The sequence below is a fragment of the Suncus etruscus genome, chromosome 1 (assembly GCF_024139225.1).
Source record: "Suncus etruscus isolate mSunEtr1 chromosome 1, mSunEtr1.pri.cur, whole genome shotgun sequence".
In the NCBI taxonomy this organism is placed as follows: Eukaryota; Metazoa; Chordata; class Mammalia; order Eulipotyphla; family Soricidae; genus Suncus; species Suncus etruscus.
Genome location: NC_064848.1, coordinates 20667101 through 20676861, shown reverse-complemented (window position 1 = coordinate 20676861; position 9761 = coordinate 20667101). Strand labels below are relative to the sequence as shown.

At 38.8% G+C, this 9761-nt stretch overlaps 1 pseudogene; it reads left to right on the top strand.

Moving 5' to 3' along the window:
• The first annotated feature begins 4012 nt into the window (after nt 1-4012).
• On the top strand, nt 4013-4109 carry LOC126029896 (uncharacterized; annotated as a pseudogene).
• The last annotated feature ends 5652 nt before the right edge of the window (nt 4110-9761 follow it).

The window sequence follows — 9761 nt, the reverse complement described above, 5'->3', positions numbered from 1 at the left end:
CTTTTATGATGTTCTTGACCATTGATTCTTCTTGGAAATTTTTTTCCTGAGTCTCTGGGACTCCAATGATTCTTAAGTTGTTTCTGTTGAGCTTATCATAGACTTCTATTTTCATCTGTTCCCATTCTTTGACTAATTTTTCCACTGTCTGTTCATTTGCTTTAAGTTTTTTTTTCCAGTCTCTCCCGCTGTATGGAATTTTTATTTATCTCATCTTCCAAGCACCAATTCTATTCTCAGCTTCTGTTACCCTGTCCCAGAGCTTATCCATTTTGTCATTCACTTCGTTTACTGAGTTTTTCAGGCCTGTTAGTTGACATGTTATTTCTGTCTTCATATTTTCTTGGTTCTTGGTCGTGTTCTGTTCAACTCGATCCATGATTTCTTTGAGTTCTTTGAGCATCTTCCACATTGCTTGTCTAAAGTCCTTATCTGAGAGATTGATTAGTTGGTTGGTCATTATCTGGTCTTCAGAATTGTCATCTTCATTCTCTATGTCTGATGCTGGCCTGCATTGTTTCCCCATTGTCACACTTGTGGGTTTTTCTACGTGTTGTGTGGTATTCATTGGCTAAATGATGTAGGCAGCCACATTCCTCTGGCTCCACCCTTTCTGGGTGGGTCCACTTGCCTCCAAGGGAGGGGAGTCTTCCATGGATGAAGCCTCACACAGGATCAAATCTTAGGCCTGAGCATGCAGCAGAGAGGACAGTCCGGAGAGAAATGTTGGGCTTCAGTGATCCAGCACAGCTCTTAGTGTGACTTTTTCTTCTTGTTGCGATGGTGTTTTTTCCTTAGAAAGAGTGCACGGCTGCAGAGCGAAGTGGAGCGTGCTCTCTGGAGCCTCTTTTCGGCTCACTCCCAAGAGTTTCACGCGGCAGGACAGTACACAAACACACACAGACAGCACTCACAATTTTTCACAGTCGGGCCCCACTGGGCAGGCGTAGTTTCATAGATTTTCCCAGCCTGATGTCACAAACCGGGGACCTGGCTTCTGCAAAGTCCTGAGGCCTTTTCTTAAACTTGCCTTAGTAACATTTAATATTTTAGATACTACTTAGCATTGAAATATTAAACAATATTTATACATATATTAAGCATACCTGTATTTTCCGGCATATAAGATGATCCTTCAATGCCTGAAAAACGTCTTAAAAGTCTTAAAAGTAAGTTACTGCTTAAAAGTAAGAGGGGGGCAGATCACTTGTCCCTGAAGCTGGAGTAAGTTTCAGCATGCCATAAACCGGCATATAAAATGACTCCCGGCTTTTAGGAAGTTTTCATGAGTTGAAGGGTCGTCTTATATGCTGGAAAATATGGTAACATGTATAATATATGTATATGTATGCATATGTAATTATATATGTATACATGCATTCATGATACATATTATACATGTATATAATATATGATTTAAAATAATATTGTTTAATATTCAAATTTTAATGATGTAACATATAATAATTTAATATTTTGATTTATTATTTAAATTATAAATTTTATATAAATTTATAATATTTTAATATTATTTACTATTTTAATTTAAATATTTAAAATTATTTAATATTACAAATTATCAGACATGTTAGTTTCCTCCTTAGAGATTTATGCCTATGGTGAATGTGTATTAAAGTGACATAAAAACATTAACATATAAAATAGTAAATATGTTCTAAGAAGCATAAATCTCAGTATAAAAATTTATAAAGGCTGGAGCCAGAGTGATAGTATGGAGGTAAGGCATTTGCCTTGCATTGCAGAAGGACGTGATTCGAATCTCGGCATCCCATATGGTCCCCCGAGCCTTCCAGGAGTGATTTCTGAGCATAGAGCCAGAAATAACCCTGAGTGCTGTTGGGTGTGACCCAAAAAACAAAACAAAAAATTATGATATTCAGTTAACTTTTAGATGTACCTGAACAAGACCTATAATAAAGTATATTTTTTTGGGTTTTGTCACACTTAGCAATGCCCATTGATAATTTCTGGCTCTGCAGTCATAAATTCCTCCTGGTGGTATTCAGGGAACTATATGGAAGGCTAGAGATGAAACCAGAGCAGGCCACATGCAAGCACTCTACCCTCCAGCCTGTACTATCTATACTAATCTCCAACCCCACAATGTATAATTTTTAAGGTATAGTGCATGCTGACTTGTTTCACAAGTTGCAAAATGATGAGAATTAAAGCATTATGAAACACATCTATCCCATAATATATTCACCATTATATTTGTGGTGAGAACATTGAAAGTTGCTAGGACTTGGAATATTTATTGAGTAATAATTCTTTGAATGAAATTATAAAATTTCACACAACAGTTAAGAAAAATTTCAGAATAATAATAGAAAACACCTACAACACTAATATACCAGGTAGTATTCTTAATTTTATCATATAAATAAATTTTAATCCTCACAACATGCTTATAAGGTAAACTAGTATTAATTTTTTTTCATTTTATGCATGCAATAAATAAGGTCCTGAGACTTTAGGCAACTTGTTCCAGATGACACTACTAGTTAGTTTCAAAGCTGGATTTGAACCTTTTTGGACATTATTTCTGAATTTGAGAATGTTTTCATAACTCTCTGAAAAGATGATCAACATCAGGATATTTGATCACTAAATGATAAGTAGCTCCTTCAAAGGTTGAGCTGAGAAATTCCATAAAAGGAAGTATTTTATTGTTGAGCTCTTGATTCTCTAGGGTAAGCCTAACCCTTATTAATTTTATTGGTGTCCTTATTACCATGTCAGATTAAGAGCTGACATATGTCTCTTCTTCTGTCACTTTGCCCTGAGTCTTTCTCTCATTCACGCAGATTATGCTGTCTTCCTTAATTAACAGTGTGGGAGATCAGTCTTGCATAAGGAGTGCTAGAATGATAAATTCAAACAAGGGACCTTTGTTTGGTGCATGCAATTGGGCATCACAGTCACCTTAATTAGGCAATGATGTCACTCATGGCCAAGGGGAAGTCTAAGGGCTTAATCCTGGGAGACTTGGAATTCCAGTGAGTAATAAGTAATGGGCATTGTTGCATGGGTGTAATGCACCTCTTCTCATAGGCAGAGCTAGCTGCAAAAGAACTTAGGGCCAGAGAGTCAGAAGACTCTGTTAGGAAAATTCTGTGTACAGGAGACTAGTGGAAAGCCTTTGGAATTAGATTTGTTTGAATACTGGTTTCAGCATCGCCATTGCTCTGTATCTTTGGAGAAGTTTCCTCATTTTACTATTGTGGAATATTGAAATTTAATTCATGGGATTGTGAGGTAGAGATAAGCAAGTGCCCATTACTATTCTTAGACTTGCTGTTAAAATAAGCACTCAATATTTTGGTTCCATTAGTGGAAGGAATATTCATTGGCTCTTTGCCATTCCATTAAGTTTTGTTGGAGCAAGTAATAAGAAATAAACATGTTATATGCCTGCCAAGGAGACAGGCTGGGGTGGGAGGGAACCTGGATAATTGGAGGAGGGAAGTGGATATTGGTGACAGTATTGGTATTATAATATAAAATGCCTGAACTTATTATCAACAACTTTGTTAATCAAGATATTTTAATAAAAATAAATTTTGAAAAGAATAGCTTGACTACTTCCCAAGAGCATAATTAGGATTCTCCATGAAGAGCACAATTGCCTCAGGATGTCACCAAAGATCTAATTTTATGAACTTACTTTACCATAAAAATGTACCTTCCAGGGCCAGAGAGATAGCATGGAGATAGGTCGTTTGCCTTGCATGCAGAAGAACATTGGTTCAAATCCTGGCATCCCATATGGTTCCTTGAGACTGCCAGAAGCTATTTCTGAGTGTAGAGACAGGAGGAACCCCTGAGCGCTGTTGGGTGTGACCCAAAAACCAAAACCAAAAAAAAAGTGCACCTCCCTTTTCTGGGTCCTATATATTTTTTATAAATGGATCTAAAATCTTAGAGATCAAGGAGATAAAATAAGTCAGAGGACCCCACACAGTGTCTTCATTCACATCTAAATTGAAATGAATACTCTCTTCGGCAACTCATATATTAAAATTGGAATGATAGAATAGCCCCTGTGCAAGGATGACATGCAAATTCGTGAAGCGTTCCATATTTTGGGGGGCCAGAGAGGAGGCGCTTGCAAGCACTAGCCAAGGAAGGACCACAGTTCGATCCCCCAGTGTCCCATATGGTCCCCCCAAGCCAGGGACAATATCTTTCATTCTTTTTTAAATAAATTTTTATTGTGACCAAAATGCATTACAAATCTTTCACAGAATTATTTATGGTACATACTGACAAGGAATGAGGGGCATTCCCACCACCAGTGCTGTCCTCCCTCCACCCTTGTTCCCAGCATGTATCTCATGTCTCCCTCCTTTACCCCCCAGAATACTAGTGTATCTTGTCTCCACTTTACAGCTTGTTATAGATTGGGTATCTATTCTGTTGTCATTGGAGATAAAAAGGATAAGAAAAAGGGAAGAAAAAAATTGTTAGCAAAAGAAAGGAGAGAGAAAAAACGAAAAGAAAAGAAAAGAAAAAAGAAAGAGGGAAGGAAAAAAGTGCACCTGGCAAAGAAAAAAATGTCTCCAAATAATAATCATAAGAGTGAAAAAGAAAGAAAAAAGTGGAAGAAAAAAGAGAAGGAAAATAAAGTCAAAACTAACAAATAAAAACAAAACAAGAGAAAGAAGGGGTGCTGGAGTGGCAGGGTTTGGCGTTCCCCCCACTTTTTTTTTTTTACATAGGCACAGTAAGCATTGGGGAAGAAAGGGAATTCCCGTGGCCTAAGAGATTCAGGGTTTCTCCATCCTTGAAGCATACCATTATGGGATCAACCACTGGCTCCATATATACTCATTACCCCATCCCAAGGGCTTTTTTGTGGTGCCAGGAAACTTTCCTCTCAGTTGTGGGTGAGAAAATCAGGCCTCTGTAGCTAGCAATCTTGATATTTTCACAGGTCATAGGACAGGGTCTAGGATAGAGTCTTTATGGTTGTAGAGGTTCCGTTCCATCATTGTTGTTGTGTTGTCTTCTGTAACAAATGCTCCCTATTTTCTTTCAGTCCTTAAGCCGAAGCCTAGGATATTATGGATCCAAGATTCTGCTCAGTCTCTGTTGTCAAGTTTGGGCCTCTGTACTAATAAATCTTGATATTTGTAAGAGTCCTGGGCCACAGCCTAGGGTAGGGTTTTCCTTATTGGTCTCAAGGTAAGTTCTGCCCAGTCATGGTTATCAAAGTCATTTTTCTGTAGTTAATGCTCTTATTTTTCATAGTTCAAAGGACAATACACCTTCTGATTTCCACTTTGTGTTAGGTGATGTGATAGGACCTCCTGGTCTTAGGTCAAGTTGTCGTTTCCTTGTCATATTAACACTGTCACAAATAAATCTCCCAAGGGAGCTTAGTTCCTGGTGTTGTTGCAGGGGGTTGTTTCAGTTCTATGTCTGTGATCTGGGGTTTGAGAATGAACTAACACTCAGTCCCCCCCAGGGACTGAGCAGGTCTGGCCGTGAAGGCCAGTCTGGTGTGGGGGATCCCAGGCCCCTGGACTAAGTGGTCAGCCCAGGGGGTCTTTGGCCAGCTGTCTGTCCAGAGTCATATCAGTCAAAGAGGAACAGAAGTCCTGGCATGCGGGGTCTCCTGGGTCCAACTGCAGCCTCCCTCTCCAGTTTGAAAATGCGTAGGGGGGGAGTTTTTCTCCTCCACCCTTCCCCCAGGCTCAAGCTACCAGGTCTGGCCATGAAGGCCAGTCTGGTGTGGGGGAAATCCCAGGCCCCTGGACTAAGCGGTCATCCCAGGGGGTCTTTGGGCCAGGGGCAATTTCTGAGCACTTAGCCAGGAGTAACCCCTAAGAATCATATGGGTGTGGCCCCAAAAGAACTAAAAATAAATAAATAAATAAATAAATAAATAAATAAATAAATAAATAAATAAATAAATAGGGGCCAGTGAGGTGGTGCTAGAGGTAAGGTGTCTGCCTTGCAAGCGCTAGCCAAGGAAGGACCGCAGTTCAATCCCCTGCCGTCCCATATGGTTCCCCCAAGCCAGGGGCAATTTCTGAACACTTAGCCAGGAGTAACCCCTGATCCTCAAATGGGTGTGGCCTGAAAGACCAAATAAATAAATAAATAAATAAATAAATAAATAAATAAATAAATAAATAAATAAATTGAAATGAGAAGTAAATGTTTGGAAGACTCAGCAATCAAGGCCCATAATTTCTTTCCAAAACTGATATCTTCTTTAAAAATTAATAATTTCTTTAATTGAATGACTGTGATACATACAATTACAAAATTATTCTTGATCGAGTTTTAATCAGACAATGAACAACACCCTTCACCAATGCACATTTTCTGCCACCAATGTCCCCAGTTTTCCTCTCACTTTTCCACCTGCCCTCTCCACTGCCTGCCTCTGTGGCAAGCACACATCTTCTCTCTTCCCTCTCTTTTCTCTTTCTCTCTCTCTCTCTCTAGCTTCCTTTTAGATGCCAAGTGTTCATCCAATTCCTTTTAGATGCAATATTGTTACTGAAAGGGTATCGTGCATACTGCTTTACCTCTTTTAGTCCAGCCTGAGCATTTCCAATTGTCTTTGTCATCGTGGTTCAATCTCTGCTTTAACTACAATCTTCTGCTCTTTGTGGCAAGCGTCCTTCAGTTGGACCATCCTGGAGAGTCCATAAAAGGCAACAGCAGGATGCAGAAAAAAATGCTTATCCTGGGGCCGGGAAGGTGGCGCTAGAGATAAGGTGTCTGCCTTGTAAGCGCTAGCCAAGGAACGGACCACGGTTCGATCCCCCGGCGTCCCATATGGTCCCCCCAAGCCAGGGGCAATTTCTGAGCACTTAGCCAGGAGTAACCCCTGAGCGTCAAACGGGTGTGGCCCAAAAACCAAAAAAAAAAAAATGCTTATCCTTCTTTTTCCATAGAAATCTTTTTTGCCTCTAGCATCACCTATTTCCATTGTGTTTCAAGTCATGCACTAAATAAATCCTTAATCTAGTAATAACCTTTTTATTCTTATTGACTCTGCTTCAAATTTTCATTCTTCTATACCCAGGCAGGGATCTTCCTTCTTCTGGGGAATAATCAATAATTTCCATAGCATTCACTGGAGATGCAGCCAGGTCAATGACAGGAGCAGAATTCCCAGGATTGAGACTTTTGCATACACACATATGCACACTCATCTACTCTGCCACAGCATTCATACCCTTACACTACACACTCACATATCAAACATTAAGACATATGCACACATTTGTGTACACATAACACATACTTGGATGAATATTAAATAATTTAGCCCATCAGAGCTGTCACAGTGATGACCTGGCCACTTTATTGGATCCAGAGCCAAACCTCGGTATGCCTATTTTTGGGAAATAGTTATTTATGAGGTCAAGGCCACCCAAGCAAACTGTTGCCTCCTTACTGATGCAAAGACTACTTATCAGCCCAGGGACACGGATGTTTGCAACTATACATACACAGCTGGCATGGAAACTCACTTTTGTTTAGTCTCAATATGTCCACTAGAAGTCCCTCAATAGGTATTTTTGAGGGTAACAAAGAGAAGGCACTCTCACTTTAACAAAAACTGTGAGACAGGTGCCAAAAGTTGTCTGATAGAAAACCAAGGTCACTGTATGATTTGAAAGATGCACACTGCTTCTTTCTCCTCCCCAACTATCAGAAGACCCTTTCCATGTGCCAGCTAAGAAGACTCCTTTCCCACTGGAGGTAGAATTGATGGGATAAGACAGAACATGCCCATGGTTGGGCCAGTTTTTATTGCTCAAGAGTCACACGCTTTATCATGTCAAACGATGAAAATATTTTGTTCTCTATCTAGCTTGGGGGCTTCCTATTCTGGCAGGTATTATATGGATGCCAGAGCTCTGGCTGCTAGGAATGTGAGCGAACTGGCTGAGAACAGATTCCTCAAGATCCAACAAGCTGTTGCATTTTGAATATAAGGAGTCATTTCTCATATTCTCTTGCTCTTGGGCTTTTCAAGGCTACAGTCTCCCTTGTGGATTTGAAATTAAAGGCAGATTTAGTGAACATTTGCTCAAGTCTCTTCAGAAATATCCATAAATAAATGTATTACTCCAGCTGAACATGTGCAAAAAAAAAAAAAAAAAAAAAACCATGATGTTTAATAGTCCACCTCTTCCATTACCACTTAATACTCACTACTGAAATGAGTGGCATTGCCCAGCCCTATCTTGCACACATTCCTTGGAAGACCCCTTCCTCCCATTCACACTTCTATATTTCAAGGTAAGCCTCATATTTCTTATGATTACTCCCTTTGCCAGCTCAGAAAAAAAATAAATTAGGCTCCTCATATCAGTTTTCTATGAGTGGCATAACAAATGACCACAATTTGGATGACCTAGACAATAGAAATACATTCTACCTCAGCCCTAGTCGCTGCAAATGTCAAATCAAGATGAAGCTGTCCTGTTCCCACAGGCTAACTCTGGTGGAAACTCTGTTCTCTTATGGAGAATGTAGATATTTTCAGCTCCTGGGACTCATTGGATCCATTCATGATCTCCTTCCCTCATTGTTTATTGGACGTTCTGCTAAGGGATCATTCCTGGTGGTACTCAGACAACCATAAGCAGTCCCAAGGATCAAACCCAGGTCTGCCAATTGCAAGGCAAACATTTTACTCACTGCATTATATCTTTAGCCCTTTATTCTTAATGTTTTAAAGAATTTTCATGCTATTTTCTATAGAGGTTGAAACAGATGATATTCCTACTAGCAGTGAATCTGTTTCTTTATCCACACTTCTGCCAACACTTATTGTTTCCAGTCTCTTGATGTAAGTCTTTCTCAATGGTCTGAGATAATATCTTGTTTTGATTTGCAATTATCTGATGAGACAATTTTTCATATGCCTACTATCTGTGTGTTCTCTTTGGAAAGGTGTCTCTTCATCTCTTTTCTCCATTTTTGATGAGATTATTAGTTATTTTGTGAATGATTTTTGTATATTGAAAATTATTCATCTTATATATTATATGCAAATATTGTCTTCCATTCACTAGTATTTTCTTTTATTTTAAATTTTTAAATTTTTAGTTTTAGCCACACCTAGTAGAGCTCAGTCCTCAATTTGTCCAAAGAGATCACTTCTGTTAGGTTCAGGGAACCATATCAGATGCCAGGGATCAAGTCTAGATAGGCTGCCTGCAAGGCAAATTCCCTCTGCACTGTAATATATTTCTGGTCCTCTCTTAATTTTATGTTAAGTTTCTTCCTTTGTGTAAAAACTTAACTTAGCTTTTTTAGTATCTTTAGTGTCCTCTAAGGCATGAAAGAACCATAATTATTCATCAGTTTCATTTGGTAGATACCAAATTTTAAAGTATTTTACCTTTCACTCTTTATTCATAAACAGTTTCTTGTAAATGTGTCCTAGTTCATCTCTGACAAATATGATGAGATTTTCAAGAGTTATGTATTTAATATAGTGATTCTCTACTAGGAAAATTTTCTTTCTTGATACCATGACAATGCCTGGGCTATTTTCTGTGGCAAAGTAGTAGGAGAGGAAGATGTTATTTAGAGGGCAAAAAATGCTGTCAATGTTGTAGTTGAAATAAAACAGAGTTTGCTTTTGTAGAAAATTGTTGATTACAATATTCACAGATACCAATTTAAAAAATACTCTCTTTGTTTTGGTCCTATTAATTGTTTTTCTTCAAGTTACCATCTTTCAGGAACCTGAGGACTCA